The 23801-nt window shown below is 42.2% G+C and overlaps 1 protein-coding gene across 2 annotated transcripts in view; it reads left to right on the top strand.

Annotated features, from left to right (window-relative positions):
* The window catches only part of LOC138599230 (ankyrin repeat and BTB/POZ domain-containing protein 3-A), a 214306-nt gene that overhangs the window by 37263 nt on the left and 153242 nt on the right, over positions 1 to 23801 (top strand). The window lies entirely within an intron of this gene.

Below are 23801 nucleotides of genomic sequence, written 5' to 3'. Positions count from 1 at the left end.
GTTTGTACAACTTCCTCCACAGCTATGGCGCCAATTTCAAATATTATTGCTTCTATCGATTACAGAGGACACCAGCTTTGGCGCGAACTGTTCCTTTAAGACTGTTTAGGTTCTCACCTGAACCGTGCTTCATTTGGAAACAGAGTCCCGTCTTTTCTGGCAGACCATGGTCCGGTGGTTTGTTCTGCACCAGAGTTTGAATGCGTGTTCTCACCTGTCCAAACGAACCGGACTTTCAGAGTAAAGTCAGAAGGTCAGGACCAAAGCTGTCAGGTGTAACTTCCTCATAAAGGACACAGACAGGCAAAACATTATCTACCTGAGCTCTGCAGCTATTGGATACTTCAGGAAGGTTAAGCCGAATGCTTTAAACCCTCACAGGCGCACGATCCTTTAAAAACAGGAGTATTATCCTAATATTTCCATATTCTTACACAAAACACTGAGCTGCCTCTGTTGAATTTTATATACAAGCGCCCGATCAAAGAGATATCCCCCAGAAGACATCTCCACTACCTCATTATTAAAGGATTGGCGTAGATCTTTCGCCGCCTCTCGCAGCAGGACCGGGCCTCCACACTTATTTAACTGTCAGGATCCACCAGGAGACTCTTTCAACAGCTTCCATGATGAAACAGAAAGAGCTGCTAAACAGCCGGGGAATCCCAGGCTGCCAGACAAAAGCCTCTTTAAATGAACGAGTCGTGCAGCCTGAGGGAGGGGGGGCACACTGTAGACATATACGTCGCATGCAGATGTACACTGTGTAGGAGAGAGGGAAGTGAAGAGGTGACGAGGGGGAGGGGAAATGGGGGAGTGCAATAATTGCTTTGACTGAAGGTGAAACGAATCCAGGAAGACAGGAGGAGAAGAAGATGAAGAATAAGAGGAGGAGGAGGTGGAAGAGGAGGCGACGAAGGCCCCCGAGTGGAAGGCGGTGGGAAGCGGGCGGACGGGGGGGGGGGAGCTCGTTTCCCGGCGAGCAGGCCGGGATAATCAGAGCAGGGAAATGAGCCGAGTCCCACGCAGTGCTCGCCAAACCGCCCCGGAGCGACCGATGACAAGGCTGATGGATGGCGGCGCGCGGTGAGCACACTCCTGTGGGAGCGAGGGAGGAGGAGGAGAGGAGAGAGAGGAGGGAGCTGCAGGTGGTCAGAGAGGTACACCGACACCAGGAGATACCGGGAAAACTGAGGCGGAAAGTCGAGATGAGTTTGCTAACGACAACTGAGAGGAAAATTCACACAAGTAGCATGTGTGAGATGAAAATATTCCCTGACAGGCAGATCTGCTCGTCTCAGCCTCCGTAGCCTGGTTACAGACCTCTGATTTGCTGGCCACATTTTGAGCCTGGTGTTATATCTGACAGCCTTTTCACTGGTTGGAAAAACACCCAAGCCAAGTCAGGTGGGATTAAGAGTCTTATGCCAGTGCCGGAGTCGGCAAAACGGCCGGAAACATGGCGACAAGTGTGGACGATTATGTAGCGTGATGGACACGAAAGATGCTCTCGGTCTGGAGGTGGTATCGATGGTATTGGATATGTCAGTATCAACCAAGAGAAGGCAAAGCCCGCACACTTTATACACCTGGGTCTGCATCCAGTAATCATTTATTTTAATAACAACTTAAAAAATAAGTTAAAAACAGAGCCAGAGCCAATCAAGCCAGAAGGGGCGCTGGTTTAGCTCAGGTGGTAGAGCAGGCGCTCCATGTACTGATGTTACAGTTCTTGACATACTGATTGCAGGTTCAAGTCCCGATCATTTGGTGTATGTCACCCCCCACTCTCGGCTCCCCACATTTCCTGTCTCTCTTCAGCTGTACGATATCATAAAGGCAAAAGCAAAAAATAAAAAATCAAGGCAAAAACTTCCTGAAGTCAACACATTTTCTCGGATACAAAAAAAACTGGTATTTCGACTTCCGGCACTTTATGATCGGCTGAACGTCGGAAAGTGTACGGATGCCGTGAGGTTGCGCCGCAGACTGTCAAATTTTAAAACAAGAGAAGAAGAAGACGATCTCGTAAGAAAACAAAAGGAGTAAAGGACTGAAAATATATCTCCTCATAATTTGATCGTTTTCTTCCCTCGTTTTAAAATCAGCAGCACAACCTCATGGCATCCGGACACTTTCCGACGTTCAGCCGATCATAATGTGTAACGTCACCTGTACTTTTAATAAGCGGGTGTTAAGAAAAAAGGCAAATATAAACGAGTGTTTTGATGTTGGATGTTACAGTGACTGTAGTAACAAGGTCCCATTGTTGTCAGTCGTCGTGTGGTCTTTACACTATGACAGTTCAATCAGGAGAGACGTCACTATGAGTGAACAATTATTTATTTCACAAGTTTGAGAAGATGGGAAATGTGCAAAGCCGAATAAACCCCGTCGTGATGTCTTGATGTACTCGAAGGGGTGAGGCCGAGAGCAGGACAGGATACTAGGAGTCTAGACTCTGGTGGTGGTGAAGGAAGGACTTGAAACGACAGACTGACAGCGGAGGGAGGAGAACAGCTTCAAAATTTGACAGCAGCAGGATGATTGGTCGACAGAGATCGAGGCGAAATCTGGTTGGTTTAGTACTTTCAATAGTAAACGCAGATAATCAGCTGATCACCAGAGCAGGAAGGACAGAGAGGGAGAGAGAGTCTGAAACAGTCTTCCTGCTTGAACTTACCTGAGCTAGCCTTTTCGTAATATGAGATTTAAACGTCGCAAAATATTGCCCTGAGTACAATATCGCAATATATTTCAGTATAATGAATCACCTGTATCGCGACACGCAGCCCTTCCTTCAGGATGGATTTATAGAGCTCTACTGGGTTTCCTACTAAAGGAAGGACGATCAAACTTCAGGGAAAACTGTGAAAGTGCACGGACTGTTTTCTTCTTTAAACTTATCTCTGTACATGAAAGACTTGGATGAAAAAAACCCTGATCCATTGTGATGCAGCTCCATACCCTGAACTCCAAAAAGCAATTTGTTCAACCTTCTGTAAAACAGACACACAGTTCATCCCTCCTTGTACACATGTCGCTACAGAGCACTACTCTGTATCACTCTCTGAAACACGGTGTAAAAGGAGACAGAGCAGACTCCATGAGGGGAATCTGAGCCCGAGCCGTCCTGATTGGCTGGACCGTGTCCCGGCCTGAAGTGCACCTTGAGGGCCTGTTTCAGGGAGATCAGCAGCCAAGAGAAATAAACAAGGCTGTAAACAGTGAGTGCCGAGGGGGACGGCCACGAGGGAGAGCTTATTTTTCACTCACTAAAAGATGTCTGCCCAATCACAATGTGTCCAACGGCCTGCAAATCACACCAATCAGTTCCCAGGAGGGTTTTAAACGATACGTGTTATATATAAATGTGACTCGAGCAGAGGAAGGCTTTTATGAGGAAATGCAATCTCATGAAGTAAATGACCAAATTAGAGTCCAGACCCATCATTTTATTCACCACAGGTGTGTGCTTTTTTGAAGGGAAATTGATGGTGCTACAAACAATTAGGGGCATCATGAATAACCAGGAGATTGATAAATATTCCTTATTTTTTGTTATCCAAGCAAGATGCAAAATATGTCTTGTTTTATTTTTGTATCATGTTGAGTGTATGACTTTTGCGCTTTGGACTTTTAAAGGTGCAAAATACTTTAAAGCTACTTGGAACTTTGATATTTTGCAGAGGGGGTATTATGCTGTTTGACATTGTAAGACATATAATGTTATAATGTTGAATGTCCAGACTAAACTTGGGTGAAGTTTCAAATCTTTAGGTAAAAGTATGTTGCAGTAATCCCCAGGCTTCTCAGCTCAGTCTGCAGGCTGCTGCGGACGCCAGGTTTAACACAATTTTTTATACATGCTGCATTTTGTGACGTCACAACAGGCTTTGGAGAGCTGGCCAATCAGGAGACAGCGGGCTTGTAGGGGCGGGGTTTCTTAAAGGGGCAGAGCTGACTGAGCTGTTTCAGGCAGAGGCTGTATGAGGGCCTGCACAGAGCTTTTTTTACTGTAAATTACGCTAAGCTACTCCACAGGTATCACAGAGTGAAATATGAAGCTTGAAATTAGCATAATACCCCCCTTTAATAAGGCTATGATTAAAATGTTTACACATAAGGAATTACTTTTGATGATGAACCCAAAGGATATCATCATCTTAATTTATTTGGGGTGTTTTATACGGAAGCCCTGAGCGGACATGCATCCATACTTTTCTCCATTTTCCCGTAAGGATGAGTAATTTCCGGTTGTTTTCTTGACATCTCAGCTTATTTATTGTTATCTCGAGATAACAACGCCGCACCGGCATAACGTCAGATGATCATAACTCGTATCCCCAGAGCTGCACAAGCACAAAACAAACACAGAAACGGGCTTAACTCACCTCATTAGTGTGGCCAATGGCAGCATGGGTAATATCGCAGTGACCAGCCCGTTGTTCGAGAAAACAAGCTTTGTTATCTCGAGATAAGAAAAAAACAAGTCAAGATCTGGAAATTACTCTTTATGAAGGGAAAACGGCGTATGAGAAATGTATGGATGCATATCCGCTTTGGGCTTCCGTAGTTTCAGCATCTTTAGGCCTACTTGTTTTGGTCTTTAACCTCCATATTGGCCGTTTTCCTTCGCTCTCACTCTCTTTTAAGGGTTGTTTTTCACTGCTTCTATTTGGCACAAAACTCATTATTGGTGCCAGATGTTTTCTCAGGCCTTATCCTGGACCCCCTCCCCTAAAATAGACGGCTTACTCAAATACATGGACTTAAGCACAGCCCCAAACTGGATGCTAATGTTGCTCTGTTGTTGAAAGTTGAACGCACAGACCTTAAAGTTGATAATATGACAGTGTTGTGTTTAAGGCCACCTTCATGCGACTGAAAGATGTGCTAAAGCAGCCTTAACGGTCGATTAACTTCAGCCATTAAGATCTCATAATAAGCAGGCTTGTTAGTGTGTGATAGCTTTCACGCTTACAGCAGAACATGTGTGTTAACATGTGTGTGGGAGGTCGGTGACATCAGACGCGGCTCATGTTGGCTGCAAAGCGTGTCGACTCATTAGAGAGCGCGGTGCAGTTTGCAGATGGAGCGACGGTGTGTCACGCTGCAGTCAGGACCACGGGCTGCACCTCGCCGCTCTCGCCTCAAACGCGCGGCGGTCGAGCATCGACAGAGTCAACATGTCAGCGATGATGAAAAGTGACTGACGAGTATATCGGTGTCCAAGTTAAACCCAGCGTTTAATCGCCGCTGATGAATGAAGCCGTTAGAGGTTTGAGCAGGAGCCGGCTGGTAGCGAGAGGTACATTAGCTCAACATCTAATGAAGTAAACAGTTTGTGACAAAGTAAACTCAAAGTGACGCCTTATCTTTAGGCAGGCTGACGATCGGTCCTTCTCTCCTCTCTGCATCACCGGTTTTATTATGACAGGCACAGATTGATGCCTTTAATTTCTAATTTACTGCAAATATATCCATCTTATCAACCCACCTTTGTTTGTTATGGAGTCATTATTTCTGATAGATTCAACCTGCCTCCGAATCTAATTCCAAGAAGGACTTATGCCATTTTTCTGTGTTCTAGTTTGGCGACTTTTTCTGTCTCGTTTTAAGATTAACTCACATTTTTTATGGCCACATACCTTTACGTTCTTACAAAGTTTTCAACTGAACATTAGTGAAATTTGACAATGAGATCTAGAACGTTCTTGATATACATTTACATCAACTAAATAAGTTGTTGAAAAAAAAGGAAACTGTTGACTCCTGAACTTATTTTATTAATGAAAAAAGGCCTCAATCTCAGAGGATAAAGAGTTATACTTGCTGCTTGGCCTTCGCACATACAACCTGCTGCATCATGAATGTAATTGTTCACATATCTGTTTTTGCACAATGTGTGGTACTGGTGGATACCTCTAGAGGGCACACCAGAGAGCTCAGGCCGTATGCAACTACCGTATATGCAGGATGTAAACGACAGACATGGCGACGCTCGAGGAGGTTACTGTTATGTTCATTCTGAGATCACGACAGAAAAAGTGACAGTGTGTTCGGTGGACAGAACACAGCGCCCAAACTTCGTTTCTCCAACATGTTCCACCGTGCACGGACGTAACCGTCCCGGACTTGTTTCCATCTAGCTTTGCAGGTTTCCACGACGACTTCTAAAATGAAACTTATCCATTACCAGCTATTTTGACAAATGTTGCTGTGCAGAGGCGATGACACAGACTTGGTCTGTCAGCTTGTCTTTAGAACTTTCTACCATTGTTGTCCCTGCTGCTGTGTTGAACCTGTCACATCCCCTCTGCCTCTACACTGCCCCTATCGGTCGTGTGCAAACTGCGTCTCTCGTATGTGTAGCGTTAAGTTGATGTGCACAGCTGACGCTGCAAACAGACGCAGGGAACGCGTGGCGACCATCATGTGTATGCAAACGCGAAGTTAAAAGCGAGTATATCTCCAGCTCAATGCAATACTCAAGCAAAGCAGTGCTTAGCGTCAAATGCTAATGTTAACATGTTGATAATAAATATAAAACTATATAAACTTTACTTTTTTGTATCATATTTAAAAAAAAAATGTCAGAGTTATTAAAATAATGTTAAAAAAGTTAAAAACTGATTCAAAAGTTATATAATTCTGAGCGATAATGAGATACATGACAGAAAAAATAAAAACAATATAAAATAATTAATAATAATAATAATAATCAAGAGACTTCCATTATATAAAAAAGATATAGGAAGTGATAAAATGCAATCCCCACCATGTAGATGTAGCCACATCAATAATGCTAACACGCTTATAGTTAGCAGGAAAGATGTAAACCATTTTCATCATCTTAGCTTAGCCAATTAGCATGCTAAGACTTGCAAATTAGCACCTAGAATATCCTCTAGCTGGGGATGATGGGAATGCCATTAGTTAGGCCAGACATGAACCAGAGTATCAAACTTTTTGACCTGATGATGGTGACATGAGAAAAGTCAGATGGTCACCAAAGTAAAAACAATTTATTCCAAGGGAAAGATATTTCAATCAAAACCAAGTGTAACGACACTAATAGACATTACTATTACTAGAAACCCAGAGCTACGGTGCTTAGGCATTATGTACTCTTACGTATTTCATTCAGTGTGAGATATTCCCAAAGGCAGAGGGGGCAATTTATGCTGCTCACATTTCTTTACTATATTTAAGTTCAGGCACGCAAAGTCTATGAAGTGAAGCATGAGAGAGTTTCCTCTTATATATTTTATTTCCATCGCCGCATCTCCATCTTCCTCTGCCGGCGTGACAATCACAGAAAGTGTGCATGTGTGTGTTTGTGTGTCACTTTTTTGAGAGTGAAGTCTTGAATTATAGAGAGATGAGGCTGCTTTCCTTCAGGGACTGCACCAGAAATAGTTTGCAGGGATGCTAAAACTCCTGGGTACCTTATCTTTCTGAAGGCAGAAATAAGGAATGTTTTAAGTTACCTATCAGGAAAAAAAGGATTGTTTATTGGTGCCTCAGGCCAGACAGCCACCTGGGATTTTACCTTTTTTATGGCCCAATTATACTTTACTTTCTTTTAACTTTGTTTAACTTTATTTTCTAACCTGTTTGGTTATAAGTATCTTTACAAAAACTCTGATACATGGGCCTTAGCTTTAATTTATGATGCTCACATGAAACACAAGTAACCTCATACTTCAATAATATGTTCAATAATATGTCAACAATATCAGATAGTGTGCACTGACACCTGAAAATATCATCAAACGTCAAAAACACCAAAATACATCAATGATTAATATTGTGCGTTAGCTAGCTTACTTACTTACTTAATGTTAGCGCTAGCATGTTGGCTAAAATGTTTTAACTACTGTTAAAAGAATTTAAAAAGTCATGCCAACACAGAAGTCAGAACAATATATGTGTGATTAATACTATATTCACTGGCTGGTGTAGCTTCATGACAGAAGTTTGCTAGCAGTTAGCTAAAAGGCTGTAGTGTTTTTGCTAGCACTGTTTTTACTTTAGCTAGCTTGCGTTACAGACTGTGACTGCTCCACCCGCACACAACAAAACAGTGACATTTGAAGTGTTTCTTGGACAAAATAGATGATTAAATATGTGCCCAGACCACAAACATTTGATAATGAAGGCGTTTAGGAATTAAAAGAGCTAGTTAAAGTTTTATAGAGGAGTAAATTGGCTTTAATTTATTCAATCAACTGATTGGTTGTAAAAAAGCTAGTAAACAACTTTTTATTTCTTTAACCAACTGTTGTACGGTTAACAGAAACATTCATGTGTAATATATTTGATATTTGAATCAATTCTAAGACTCTAATCATTCATTTTTGACATGTCTGATGACCTTTTGCTACATTTGTATTGTTTTTGAGTTCCCTTGTTGAAATATAAAACACACATTGGAAGTTGGAGTAAGTGTTACAGACTGTTAAAGTTAGATTATATTTCTGAAATGAAACACCAGCTGGTGGCACCTAAAAGGTCCCTGAATGCTAGTTTGGTAAAGCTGCAACAATAAATTGTTGGTTTGAGCCACACTACCAGATGATGTAGTGGAGGTGAGGAGGCCAGCTCGCTGGTGAGAGCAGCACCAGGCAGGGTGTTTTCAAAGCTGAGAGACTCTCGCTGAGGAGTGTGGCGGTCAATGTAACCTCAGAGAATAACCTTCCAGCCCTGCAGTTACACCACGATGACTGTATTTCTACAGGAGAGGAGATATAACATTTAACAGCAGCCATCGCCACCGGCCTCATAGTCCAGACCCAGGGGCTCCACAGAGCCTTATGAATATTTCAGTGGAGCAAAACGACCCTGCCTGACACTTCTAATCCTCTAATTGACCAGAACACGGGCCCCAAGGCCAGTTCTTGAGATGATGTTGCCCCTTTGTTCAGTGATACTCACACCTGATTAAGCATGCACATGTGATCTTTACTGTGAATGGCGAGCACAGCCCTTAGCCGGGTCACACCGAGCCGATCTTGACATTTGCGTTTGTGAAACAAAATCACCAAGTGGTTTTCTGATAACACGGACGAGATAATTATTAGGGAAGTTCGCAGAGAGGGGATCATTTTTACTCTTGTACCAGTTTGTCCAAAACAATAGTATATTATTATTCAAAGAGTGCAAGCACAGTCCGCTTGGTCCACACAGACTGCATTTACGTGGATATAATTATGAAAATCTAAATATCATCGCACCAGCGTCACTGTGGATGTGTAGGGCTGCCTTCTAAAAGTACACAAAATTTTGATTGCAAGAGACTCGGTTGGCCAAGTTGTCCTTTGTCGGGTAGTTGAGAAAAATTGAGCCTCAAACTTAATCCAGGAAGTGCTTCTTGTTTGTTGTCTGTGGATCTGTTGGCCCTTATTGTCCTGTTACTGGTGGAGCCTTTCCTTTCAATGAAGTCCTTATAGGTAATGCAGGGATGTGATGTAGTTTGGCAAGTTTTTTCAGGTCCCTGTTGTGTGTTAGTAAAAGTAAAATTGAAGCACGTTTTCAATGGGTTGTTAAGTAACAGTACTTAGCAGCAACTATCCAGATATACTAATATGTAGATATGTTGTTACGTCGTCTCACCACCATTCTTTACTTGATTCATTCGCTTATTTGCAGCTGCAAGCCTGGCCTAAAGATATTATGTTAGCCTCAAGAACCCAGCAGTCTTCAAACTACTTAAGCTAGTTAGCAGCTACTAGCAAGATTTAAGCTAACTGAATCAGCCTAGAGAAACCAGCAGTCTTCAAACTACTTAAGCTAGTTAGCAGCTACTAGCAAGATTTAAGCTAACTGAATCAGCCTAGAGAAACCAGCAGTCTTCAAACTACTTAAGCTAGTTAGCAGCTACTAGCAAGACTAAAGCTAACTGAATCAGCCTAAAGAAACCAGCAGTCTCCAAACTTCTTAAGCTAGTTAGCAGCTACTAGCAAGACTAAAGCTAACTGAATCAGCCTAAAGAAACCAGCAGTCTCCAAACTACTTAAGCTAGTTAGCAGCTACTAGCAAGATTTAAGCTAACTGAATCAGCCTAGAGAAACCAGCAGTCTTCAAACTACTTAAGCTAGTTAGCAGCTACTAGCAAGATTTAAGCTAACTGAATCAGCCTAGAGAAACCAGCAGTCTTCAAACTACTTAAGCTAGTTAGCAGCTACTAGCAAGACTAAAGCTAACTGAACCAGCCTAAAGAAACCAGCATTTCCCAACTACGGTTCAGAGGACTGAAAGTGGTGTTATACTGAGTTGAAAGTCTCCTTCCAGGTTTTTCTGACACATTCACAATTGTTACAGCTTTTTCTGTTAGCTTTGTCATTAGCAGGAGGCTCATTTAGTGCGGGCACTTGTTAAAGTTACATTGTACAGGCTTATAAATCGCTATTTCCGCAGTGATCTCAGAATTAATATAATAGTAACCTCCTCCAGTGTCGCCATGCCGCACATATGGTTGTTGTGTATGGCCTGAAGTCTGTGTTGTGCCCTCTAGAGGCGTAGTGCATAGCCAAGTAAGTGGAAAATTATGTTCATGACGCAGCCGGTTGTGTACTCGATTGCAAGGTTAGAAAGCATAAAGAAAGTATATCTCTGGCCTAATAGTTAACAAGGAACAATTTTAGTTGGTGGAAGCCCTACTCTTATGTACCTATTATGTAGCTCTATGACAGGATGCTTCTTAAGGTCCTTGAAGAGGAACAAACGGTATTTTTTATTCCGTACTTACAATATCGGCTTCCCAGGTGCGTCTAGCTTCTATCAAACGTGAGACCAACCCTTCTGTTGGATTTCATGTGCTGACTTTTTGATTAAAATCAAACTTCTACTTTTACTTTCTCCAACTCGTCACCACATGAAATCATTAGCTTTACCGTTAGCCACCATTCCATCACACTGACATAAATCAGATACTAATGAGGCTATCTGTATGCTAGACATGTCAAGAGTAAGATTGTAAGATTTACTGCAGAGAGCGTTGACACTGTGGCATCTTTAGTTTAGCGTGCTGCAACAGTTAAATAATTTCAGACATAACAACACATAAAAGGTTGTTTATAAAGCCGTTTTCTTCTGGGCTGCAGGAACATTTTCTCTAGCATGTGATTAGCTCGCTCAGCTGGGGTCCTTTCAGAAGCTTCACTGACTGATTTGCAGCCTCCAGGTGGGTTAGATTTATATTAATGTTGCTAAAATCAGCCAGCTGTCTCACTCACTCACCCTGCAGCAGGTTCAGGGATGTCAGTCTAAGGACTCGGAGGAGACGAAAGCAACTATTTGTTGAAGTTTAAAAAATTCTTTGGTGTTGGTTCTCTTTTAATTTTAAGTTGCCCTGAAGATAAACAAATGCAGAGCCAAACGATGTCGTGTGAAGCAAAAACAAAACATCAAACAGGCCACAATGCTGCACTGTTTGAGGACTGGACTCAAATACTAAGGATGTAAAGATGTTCTCCTCATTAACACTAAACGTTTGCTGAAATAGTAAATGAAATATAAAGACAACTGGCAAAAAAACGCCCGAAAATTAATAAAAACCAGCCATGCTTGTTACCCTTTGATATAAAAAATAAGATGCACTTTCAATACTTTTTTTTTCATCTAAAAAGTGGGCTGCGTCCTACATATATACCAGTATAAAATGCAGAGAGAGGTATTTTATTGTTACAGTATTTTACCCAGATGATGGCGCTATAAGCTAGATAACGCTTCCTCACGGACATGCGTCGTAACGGACATTGGGCGCCAATGCAGCCGCTACCCTCACAACAATCAACGTTACCGTGCGCTGCTAGCTATCGCACCAGTTGCTAACAGGATTAAAAACTCGACATGGTGAAAACAGATGGTAGGCTGTAGTTTGTGTGTGTTTTGAATGTGTTTTAAAAGAAAATAAATTGAAATAGTGTTGAAATAACTTGTATACACGTTTTTATTAATAAATAGCTGTAGAAAACCTTTGTCCCTCTGGGATAACCCCAAATACAGACTGCGTCTCATATTCTATTGAGACCTATATTCCGGTATATATTTTTCTATTTTTCATTTATGAGGTTTTGCTAATAATTTTGTTTTTGTATGATTCTCATGCTCTATGATTTTGTTTTATTGATCTTTTTTTCAAGGTGTCATGCCAATAAAATCTTGGAATTAAACTAGTGCAGGGAACATGTACAGGTGTAACACTCTAAATAAGAAGTGCAGCTTAGATCAGTGGGGATCTAATTAATACTGTGGGTTTCTGGCCACAAATCAAGATTTAAATTCTTGAAAGAAATCAAAATGTTTCACAAAGAGGACACTAGTTTGTTAATTTGAGACAAATGGTGACCAGCGGGATGTGTCAGAGGAAACGCCCGGTGATCAAAAGTCATTGGGTTTATCCTCTGAGGACCATGAAAGTCTGGACTGAATTCAGTGGTAGTTGCTAGTGTTGGTCGTAATCTGAACACTATCTCATGTCAAGTATACGACCTGTGAAATTAATTTCCTTTGGGACATGAAGATATTTCCTCTCATGCTGAGAAACAGAACTTGCAGAGTAAATAAGATAATTCTGCAGTCGTGCACTCTCTTTCATTTTCCAGATCCACAGGCATCAAACTGGAGCCATGTGCCAGATTATCTCCTCCATCCTCCCCCCGTGCTTTTCCGCTCCCTCTCGCTTTCTCCGCACAAACTAAGCCGTGCGGAGGGCTTTTGTACCTTGGGGACTGACATCGGCGTGTAGGAACGCTGCCAAGCTGGTACAGTAAGATAGGCACGCAACGCTGTGCTACTCCCAGCAGATAAGCCCCCACTGAAAGTAAGCAGAGAGGGAAGCAGGCGAGTGGTTGAGTCGAGGATACTACAGGGGTCAGTGGCTCGATTATCTACCCTCTCTGAGGCCCTCCATTGTTGCCGAGGGCCCCGCTTATCTCCAGGCACTAGATCTCTGACACAAATGAATAATCACACCCCTTATCGCCACGTGGGCTCAATCCGTCCCCGGGATACGGCGCTTCATGGGAACACAGAGAGCCATATTTTATCTGTCGTGATAGTGTAGCAATGTGTGCATCTGCGTGTGAATGTGCGCACAAAACTTTACAGAGGAATCCATGCGCTGGAAACACTCCTTTATGGGAACACTCAGCTGCTTTTAATCTGTTGTGGTGGCGTACGAACGACTGCATCTATGTGTGAATGTCGTACGAAGTTTACAGAGGAATCCATCCCCCAGAAACGGCGCTTCAAGGGACCGCAGAGAGCTGCTTTTTATCTGCAGTGGTGGAGTACGAATGTGTGCATCTGCGTGTGAATGTGCTTACGAAACTTTACAGTGGATTCCGTCCTGAAATACAGCGGGAACACTCGGCTGCTTTTTATCTGTAGTGGTGGCGTACAAATGCGTGTGAAGGTTAAGAGAGGAATTCATCGCCCGGTAACAGCACGTCATGGGAACACAGTTGTTTTTTATCTGTAGTGAGAGTACGCGTGAACGTGGGTACGAACTTTACAGAGGACTCCACGCCCAGGAAAGAGTCCTTTAAGGGAGCACTCAGCTGTCTTTCATATCTGCAGTGGTGAAGTATGAATGTGTGCATCTGTGTTGAACCTGCGTACGAACGTTAACGGAAGAATCCATCCCGTGGATACAGCACCTCATGGGAGAACATGGCTGCTTTTTTTTCTGTAGTTGTACGAGTACGAATGTGTCGATGTGCGCGGAGGAATCCCGTCTCGGTATACACTGTTCATGGGAAGACAGACAGCTGCTTTTTATCTGCAGTGGTTGAGTACGAATGAGTGCATCTGCATGTGAGTGTGCGTACGAAAGTTTACGGAAGAACCCGTCCACCTGGAAATGGCGCTACATGGAACAAAGAGAGTTGCTTATTGTCTGTAAAGGTGGCGAACTAATGTGTGCGTCTGCGTGTGAATTATGAAAGTTTACAGAGGAATCAGTCGGCGCTTCGTGGGAACAGAGAGCTGCTTTTTATCTGCATGTGTGCATCTGCTTGTTAAATTTACAGAGGAATCCATCCTGATGTACACACTTCATGGGAACACCGGGAGCTGCTTTTTATTTGTAGTGGTTGAGTACGAATGTGAGCATCTGCCTGGAAGTGCGTATGAAACGTTTAAGAGGAATCCATCCCTGGGATACAGAGCTGCTTTTAATCTGTGCTGCCGGCATACGAATATGCGCATCTGCCTGTGGTCGTGCATCCGGACGTTTACAGAGGAGAAAAAGGTGCTTTCAGTGCGTAACAGTGAATGATGAGGAAGAAGTGGACATTTGTTAAGGTAATGGTAATGGACCCCGCTGCCCTCAGTCGTACCCCTGCTATAATTTCCCTGCTGGTCTTATATTGACTGGCTGTCATTGTGCTCCGCGGCCCTAAAGGACCCAATCTGTCAAACATGTAGTTGCACAGGACTTGCAATTCTGCGCTGATGCCCGATTAAGTCATCTCGAACAGCCTTAGATATTTATTTCCGGCTGTACAGGAGCTGAATTGTTTCATAAATATTGCTCATACCTTCCAGCGGATTGTCTTTGCTTCTGATTGCTGAAGTTTGAATGGCATTATATGTTACATTGTTGTACAATAAAAATGCACCACTGGCTAATTATTCCAGCACAAAACATTTGATCCATCCTGCTGCTTTAGACCCTGCACAGACCCTCACTTAAACTTTTGTCAAACTTTTAGAACAATTGTAAAATCTATCATGAAAAACTGTTAAATGACATATACATTTATATTTATATTATATATATATTTATATATTTTCAACCATATATTTCGACACTGTTTATTTGCTGGTTTGCTTCCTCTATTTTTCCACTCAGAGGTCACAGAACACATGCAAGTAGAAATACAGAAAAAGACCAAGATGACAGTGGAGAGGCCCAATCTTTTCTCACAACATGCAGTTGGCAATCAGTAGAGCGTCTGATTTGGTGAGTCATTCTAACAAGGGAAATTACAGCTTTTTCTAAAGAGGAAATTTGCAATTCAAGAGTCAAAAAGGAAAACAGCTTTTTTTTTTTTTTTTTTACATGATAACATGTTTTGTGCTGCATCGGTTCCTGCGGGAGCTCAGATTTCCTCCCTCGTGAGAGGACAGCCGTGCTTATGCAGCTGAAGAGGAATCTCCTGCTATCGCCAAAGCATTTACCTCATAGCTGAACCAGGACAGTTTAAAGGCAGAACACACTTTTAATTAGGGCCCGAGCACCGACGGGTGTTTGCAAGGATTATTATTATTATTTGACTGCAGTTTTGAGGGCCTTACCATGCTTCAAAACGAATTAAACTGCGCAGGCACATCAGAAGTGGCGAAAAATGTGATATTTTAGGGGTCTCTGACATGGGCACAGTAAAGTGCCAAACGGGGTCCCCATAGAGGTCACTTTCACCTAGGTGCATGACATTTGGTATGTATATTAACCATGTCCATCCCTACAAAAAAGCCTCTTGCACCCATACCTAAAACCCAACAGGAAGTCCACAATTTTATGATGAATATGAAAAAATGGCGAATTTTGGCCATTTTAAGGGGTTAAGCTTGGATGAACTCCTCCTCCACCGAATCCACTTCAAATTTGGTGTGTGTGTCATCCCCACTTCCCCCGTGTCCAAGTCTATCCACTGTTCTCTCTCTCTGTCTATAAAGGCAGAAATGACCCCGCATTTAAAACCACTTATATTTCACAATTAAATGATTGGGTTAAGTAGCAGCTGGGTAAATTATACCTCAAACAAAGCGTGTAACTTCGACATCAGAGCTTGTTGTTCATTTCTCTAATGAAGACAACAATCTTAACTTTTCCAAAGTATTTTTAAGCCCCACCTTAACTGTAGTGGTTTCAGATTATCCAATTCTCATGGTGAAACTTTTTGTGACAAACATTTAACAGATGTGGTCGGTATTCACAAGAAGAGAAAGAACCTAAAAAACAAAACAAGCTTTTGACCTGATACTTTTTGCAGCTGCTTAATTGTCGAACATCTTTGTCACAAACTCCCGCGATGTCTTTAACTTTAATTGCTTAATTAGTTTTAACCACGGAGACGAATTTTAGGCACAGAAGGTGGATTTTAAACCACAATCATCCAGCTGGTGGGAACAATCACAGGCAGCTCTGCGGCATATTAACCAATTAGGACCCAACTTTAAATCTGAATGATCCACTCTGCGGCATTTAAGAAGCACTCACGACAGCTTTAAAGTAAGTAATAGATCAAGATGACGATGTGCAATGGAAAGAAGTCCCAAAGAGAATTATGACCCAACTTTGCAACTCGACTTTTTGTAGGGTCTTTAAGCTTATTTGGTTAATAAAGTTGTAAATACAGAAGAAAAAGTCCCGCCTGCGTGAATTAAAAGCAGGACACAGCTCTATCCCAGATGTACTCTGCTACTTATATAACTGAATCAGTTATTAGCTAAGTAAGTTGGAAGATTTAGTGTTATAAAGACTTAATGGACAGAGCAAACAGGGGGCCACTTCAAGGGGTACCACACACACAACACTGTAACAGAATGCCACCAGAATGGAGGACTAAAAGACACTGTATATGAACGATATATATGAAATAATTAGAAAAAAAATAATTTAAAGGGGGGGTATTATGCTAATTTAGCTTAGCATAATTTACAGTTTAAAAAAACTCACATTGGTGCTCTGTGCAGGCCCTCACAGAGCCTCTGCCTGAAACCACTCAGTCAGCTCTGTCCCTTTAAGAAACCTACAAGCCTCTACAAGCCAGCTTTTTTCTGATTGGCCAGCTCTCCGGAGCCTTGTGATGTCACAAAGTGCAGCATGTAGAAAAAAACGGTGTGAAACCGGACGTTCACAGCAGCCTGCAGGCTGAGCTGAGAAGCCGGGGATTACTCTGACATACCTTTACCTACAGATCTGAAACTTCACCCATGTTTAGTCTGAACATCCAACATTGTAACTTTATGTATAAGTCTTAAAATATGAAACAGCCCCTCTTTAAGGTAAAGAGAAAAAAAAGGTATGCTGTAATCTTATGTGTGCTTCCTGTTTGGCTCCCCCTCTGCCTCCCCTGATATGGTGCGATGTTGGATGCTCCTGCAAAAGCCCACAACCCATTATCATAATAAGTCCACTTACAGGGAAAGAAAAGGCTCATTTCTGCCTTTCTCTTGATAAGAAAAACAGCCAAGGCACTCAGAAGATGAAAGGAAACGACAGAGCAAGGAGAAGGTGGGAATTAGAGAGCGAGGCGGAGAGAGACGCAGGTAGCTGAATTGACAAATCGAGCGACTCCTCGAGAGGCCAGCGCGCCCTGTTGAATGAGCCTGCCGAGGTGCAGAATGGATTCTGCCATAATGGAACGATTACCCTCATGAAGGACCCAGTGTGACGAGAAGGCAAAAACAATTATGTTGAAAGGGAAGAGGTCAATTTCAGCACATATCTGTGGTTAACCCGGCAACCTGCCAACAAAAGCCTTGTTGGTGCTGTTCTGTCGTTCTTTGGATCAATGATGAGATGCTTTTTCTGTCCTCGCAAAATAAATAGATTTGATGATCAGGTTGAGTTTTAACATGTTGTCAGCAGGTCGGCCATTATAAACACTCAGCTTCTCTACTTCTGTCACAATTAGCTACAGATCAGACACTTCCTGTCAGCTTCACGTCGGCAGCTGACGGTTTGCAGCTCCTGATGGCTTTTTAATTAAGTCTGAGCTTATCAGGGCTCACTGTTTTTAATTTGATTATAGAGCGTAAGAAGTAAAGCAACACTCCATGAGAGGACACTTCCCAAACTTTATTGGCTCCTCAATTAACAAGTGTTGAATCACTCGGCACTAAAAAAGCAAGAGATGGTGTGAAATTGAAGGTTGAGGCTGCATGGTGCTGCGGTAATTAATGCAGTCGCCTCACAGAGGCCTGGTTGTCCCCTGTTCTCCCCGTGCATGCGCGGCTTCCCTCAGTGTACTCCAGCGTCTTCCCACAGTCCAAAGACATGCTCGTTAGGTTTAATGGTGACTCTAAAAATGCCCATAGGAGTAAATGTTAAAGGTTGTCTGTCTCTACGTGTCCTGGTGATTGACTGGCGATCAGTTGTGGCCGAATGACAGCTGGGATTGACACCAGCCCCCTGCGACCCTGAACAGGATAAGCTGTAAAGAAAAAGGTTAGCTTTCTGCATCAACAACTCCCAAATCATCAAAATTGGCAGCTTAAAATATGACGATTTAGGCACCACTGTTGTGTTTCACATTTTATGACTTTTGGACGTCCAACAGTAATCACCACGTGGTTTTAATGTTCTAAAACAGTCGAGTTTGTTCATGTTTAGGCATCAAAACTTCTTTGTTAGTTTTTGAGAAAATATATTTTTTCTGTTTAAAGTTAGAATCTCGAAGATCTCCGTTTCGTTCTCTTTGGCGACACCTGTGGCGATAAACGGTAACTGCGGGAGCACACTTCCCAGATATCCAGACAGTGTTGCATGTGTGACGTCCACGGTTGGCTCCGGTTGTAACTCTTGATTTTCCTGGCTGACGGTCGCTTTCCTTTTCAGACTGTTTGCTTCATCTGAGCGTCGAGTTTGTTTCTTTTTCTTTGGATTTTCACTTCTTGTTGAAGTTGTATCTGTAGTCATCCATCTTTTCTTTGTTTGTTCAGCCATAGTAGATTACTGTTTACTCGCAACACTTGCAGAGAGCGGAAAAGCAGCCGCTTAGCTCCGCCTACCCTCTCTGGCAGACCAACCACTGCTGGCTGATGGAAAACGTGTCAGTAACTGGGCGCTGCTTGTGATTCTTTTCCACCATTGTGTTGCCTCATTCGGCTATAGATAGTGACTTAACAGACATTTATTTTAATGAAAATCTTTGAGATTATATCTATAAATAATTTCGTAACTTCAAATCCAAACAGACTTCAATCAAACCTCCATCTCCAGGATGAAAGTTTCGTGTTTGTTCGACCCATCCAACACCCCTGACCACCACCCTAATAAGACTTTCCCGCTCTTCGTTCTACGTCACCGGACTTCAACACCCAACTGAAACAATTAGCTAGAGAATAGCATCCACAAATTGTGCTACAGAGAACCCTACAGTTTCATATTTTGAAGCTTTGGGCCATGTACCAAGCTGCCGTGTTTGACGACTTTGGCGTGAGAAAAAGGCTGTCGTTTCAACATGTTTTATTTGTTTTCAGACGAATACGTGAGCAAAAGAGCTCAATGTATGTGGCTGTTATGAAATGCAACAACATAAATTATATAAGAGCTCCAAAATAACCCAGAATAAGTGGATCACACACTTTACCACAAAGGTCACGCAGGCCTCAGACTGTCACTCTGTGATGCATCTCGACGTGCAGCCTCTGTCATCAAAAAGTCAAACAGTAAGTCAGAGCCAATCAAAGTGTGCTCTTTAAAGATCAATAGGCCGTGACCTTAAATCTGCAGGATGGATATAAAGCTTCAGTCAGTCAGTCAGGAAGTCACAGCTCCAACACGACACGTTCACAAACTTCGCTGAGCAAGCAAACGATCGCTAACGCCGAGCCCTGCAGAAGCATCCTTTACACACCAGCAGCTCTCATGTTGGGCAGCTGCATGGCGTGATCACATGCAGCAGCAGTCATTTTAACCCCGCGTGCATCTCTTTTACAGGTTGCTGTAACTGTGTGTGTTTGTGTAATTGACAGGCGCACATCACACACTGACCGGCAGAGTAGCCTGAGGGGGAGCTTCTGCAGGCGCTCGCTGTTTGTCCACTTTACAGCCTGTTTGTTCAGGTCTTTGGGCAAATCAATGAAAGCGAGGTGGAAAAATCAAACAAATGATCGCCGGTGGTTTGAAAAGAGAAGCTGCTGAATAGTCGGGTGTTCGTGGTGTTTTATTGATTGGTTTGTTTATTGGTTTATTTGTGTGAAACTGTGAAATCTATGCTTTATATACGCTGACATGCTGACACATTTTCAGCCCACACACATGAGACATTTATATTCAGTTGTTTGTACCGGTTTTATTATTTAACAGGTTTCTTTGATCTATTTTATCCGTAAACCATCAATCAAACATACAGACTCTGCATGCACAGTGTTCAGGTCACTGTGCTCATAAAAAAAATCAGACCAACTTGTTCTGTAGGTGAGTCGTGAAAATCAAGAAAGCGGCGCGTTTTCGTTTTGCACCGAGCAACTACTGCACATACACACATCACAAATCTAGGAGTAATATTTCTCAGTTTTGACGCTCATGTTAACCATGTTGTAAAATCCTGTTTTGATCGTCTCAAACAAATTAAAAAAATTCAATCATCCCCGTCTCCCAGCGATTTGCAAAATCTTACTCATGCTCTATTTTCTCGCGCCTCAGAGCTCCATCACTCCACTACTTGCCAGCCTCACTGGCTGCCCGTTTTTTATGGTATTGATTTTAAGATTTTATTAAATACTTTTAAAGCTCTAAATGGCCTGGCCCCAAAATATATTAAAGATCTTTTGACCCATTATGTACCTGGGCGTTCGGTGGATGCAGCTCTGTTGGTTGTTCCAAAATCTCGACTGGTAACCAAAGGTGACGGGGCTTTTGCAGTCAGAGGCCCATCGACTGTGGAAGTCTCTGCCAATCACAATAAGACAGGCCACAACTTTAGCTCCTTTAAATCCTCTCTCAAACCTTCTTTTACTGGAAGGCTTTCATGAATTCTTAATTTATCTTCTGTCTTTAACTGTCCTCTAACTAATGCAATGTCTTTTTCATACACTTTCCTTTGATCTTTTTGTCAAGCACTTTGGAACTTTGTTTAAAAAAGTGCTATATAAATAAATAATTATTATAAGTGTGACTGATAAACGATATATCGTGCAGCCCTAATGGACACATGGCTAAAATGAAAATCAGTCCAATATCTTGTCCACCCTACTTATGGAAATGAAGTAGTCAAAAATATTGAATCCCTCTAAATTAGGGCTGCAACTTCGGAGAATTTCAAGGTGCAAAAAAAGAAAATATCATAGTATAACATGGTAAAAACTTTTGGTTGAACGCCAGCTTTTTTATAATCTGAAAAAAATTATGCCCAGTTCGGATCAATGATTTGCAAGCAACAAAACAGTTTTAGAATGTTGCAGAGAAAATTGCAGCGGTGTGAACTGGTTAGTTGCAGAGCGTCGGAAGCTGCTGTGTGGAGTTGCAAAAGATGTGACTTGTCAAATTTCCAAATGCAGTTTTAGAACGGAATGATGTACCTATTTCACTTCAGCCAATCAGGAAACAGTTTAAGTTGGCGTAGGCACCCTGTCTCTGGATGGAAGATGGCTCCAGATCCTCTCTGTCCAAACTCTTCGTCTTCAACATTTATTAATCAATGTTACAGCTTACATTGCGAGCATGTCACTGTCATTTCTTTTTATAACGATAACAGAAATCCAGCTAGTTAATTCATGTAACCTAGGCCTAATTCTAACGTTACAGTATTAATTAATGTTATAGTATTGACGCAGTAGTAGTGGGGTATGTCGTTGCTATGGAGACGGTCAGCTGCCTTGCGTTGCTTTGATGTGAATGGCGCAGTTTTAGAATGTTTACGATCGGATGTCGAGGGATTCTTTTGGCAGTTGCATCTAGTCTCGTTGCGAATCATTGATCTGAAATAAATAAAATTCTTTAATTATCACACAGAGCATTTCTACTGAGTTGTGGAATTCAATTTAACAAAACTAATTAAAGAAGTTAAAGGATGGAGGTAATTGGAAAGAAACTAATATTTAATGTGTTTTTTTAAAAGAAGACTGGTCTTTGTTCAAAGTCTGTTTTTCTCTGAGTTTGTCTTGGTCTGCAGCACATTTGAATTGTGTTGCCATGGCGACCAAATCAGTGGTAAGATCCCGGGCAATTATGGGAAAATTCACCTTCATCACCGAGCGTGGGAGTGAAGTCGTAGCTGGTCGGGGCTGCGAGGATGTGAAACCGCCTTTTATTTAATTTGAGTGAAATCTACTCGTGTGACAGATTTACAGCGTTCAGAACTTTTCAGATTTCCTTTTTTATTCTATTTAAAACGAGAATTTTAATCTGATTGTGGTTTATGGAGAGCAGAGGCGTGTTTCAGCCTTGCAGAATGCCTCAGGAAGCCTATTTATGACTCTAAGAGGATGAAATTCAGCTCCTCTGTCCGCCTCTCTGAACCGTTCTCAGCAGATTGTCTTTAAATTTATGTCCCTGTTATGGCGTCTTAATTTGAGTCGCAGCCAGTCCTCCTGGCCCGGTTTAGTTCCTGTGGAGGAGGCCATTCCAGCCCTTGACTGGGTTCAGACATGACCCGGGTCGTGGCTGACATCAGAAAGTCTCATTTCCCTTTCGCCGTTGACTTCCAAAAGTTTGCAATGAGGTGGCAAAGCTGGCAGAGCGTCTGCTGCTGCTGCTGCTGCTTTCGTCATTTAACTCTGCTGAATGACTCTCAAACTGTATTTTTGGGCCTGAAACTTTGTGCATAGAAACTTTCCCTGCAGCAATTAGAGCTACAGAACAAAAACGGAAAACAATTAGTCCAAGACAGATTTTAAATTGATTGTAAAAAAGCATTTAACAATGTCTGACTGCTCGGTTTCCCCGCTGCTGCAGTAAACGGAAATGAATGTTATCTCCAGTTATCATCTGTCGCTCTGCTTTAGGGAATAAACTCCCACTAGACGCGCCGGGACAGGTTTAATCCCTGTGGTCAAACTGGGGGTTTAAACTTACCAGAACCACATTATATCAGCTGTGTGTTTCACTGTACACACACACATATACATGTGTGTTCTTATGCTCTTCATTCATCATACATTGATACACTATCCTACACAGAATCTGGATCCAACTCCAAATTTGGAGAAAAACAGACATTTTCAGATACATACTTATTTGCTTACATGCTGAGGGTTAAGCCTGATTTAAACTTGTGTGTTGGTGTGATAATTTCTACTTGTGCGCTGGTGTGTCAGTATCACTTGGCAATTAAACTGCCAAAATACTAGCTGGCGACGGGGTGTCTATGCCACTGTTTGGTGCCTTTTGGCTTCTTTAATTGGGGGCTGGAGCAGAGTTTAGAAGCAGATTCTGTTACAGTTTAAGCTAACAAATGTAAGAAAAAGATTATTTTGTAAGTGAAATACAAGTAACAGAAAAATACCGCCGCAAACACAGAGCGGCAATCAGCACTTGAGTTTTAGCTGAACCAAAAGGCTAAAGCAGCTAGCTAAAAACTAGCATCAAGCTCGGTACCCCATAGTTTGGTACAATGCTAACAACCAGATCAGTGATAATAACTTAGCATTAACTTTATTTATCTGGCACCTTTAAAGACAAGAGCTTACAGTGCTTTGACAAACGAGCAATCACAGAAGGTAACGAAAGTACCCAAACAACATGGCCGACACAGCAAGACAATACAAAACTACAGTCAATCTCAGTTGTCGCGGTAAGCTTCGCTACAACATGTTACATTCCAAGATTTAGCTTAAATTCAGTGTTGAAATTTAAATCTGCTTTAGATGGGAAGAAGGATTTTACATCTGTACAGTTGATATATTACAGACAGTAGCCAGTTAGCTTGGCTTAGCTTAGCATTAAGAGAGGAAAGAAGGGGAAACTGATAGCTTTGATAGATGTATAAAAAACAAGTACCAGAGGGTTATGTGCCAGACTACTTCCTGGCCGTGTGAATTGACTTCCTGTGCTCGCAGCTCATTGACTGAACACTTCACATAAGTGACATTTAAGGGGGCTTGTAGCTTTGTTGTCA

This window comes from Semicossyphus pulcher, unplaced genomic scaffold (assembly GCF_022749685.1).
Source record: "Semicossyphus pulcher isolate SPU_LCO1_2020_fin unplaced genomic scaffold, fSemPul1.0.p SCAF_20, whole genome shotgun sequence".
NCBI classification, from domain to species: Eukaryota; Metazoa; Chordata; class Actinopteri; order Labriformes; family Labridae; genus Semicossyphus; species Semicossyphus pulcher.
The sequence above is the reverse complement of the archived record's forward strand: the minus strand, read 5'-3'. Positions and strand labels throughout refer to the sequence as shown.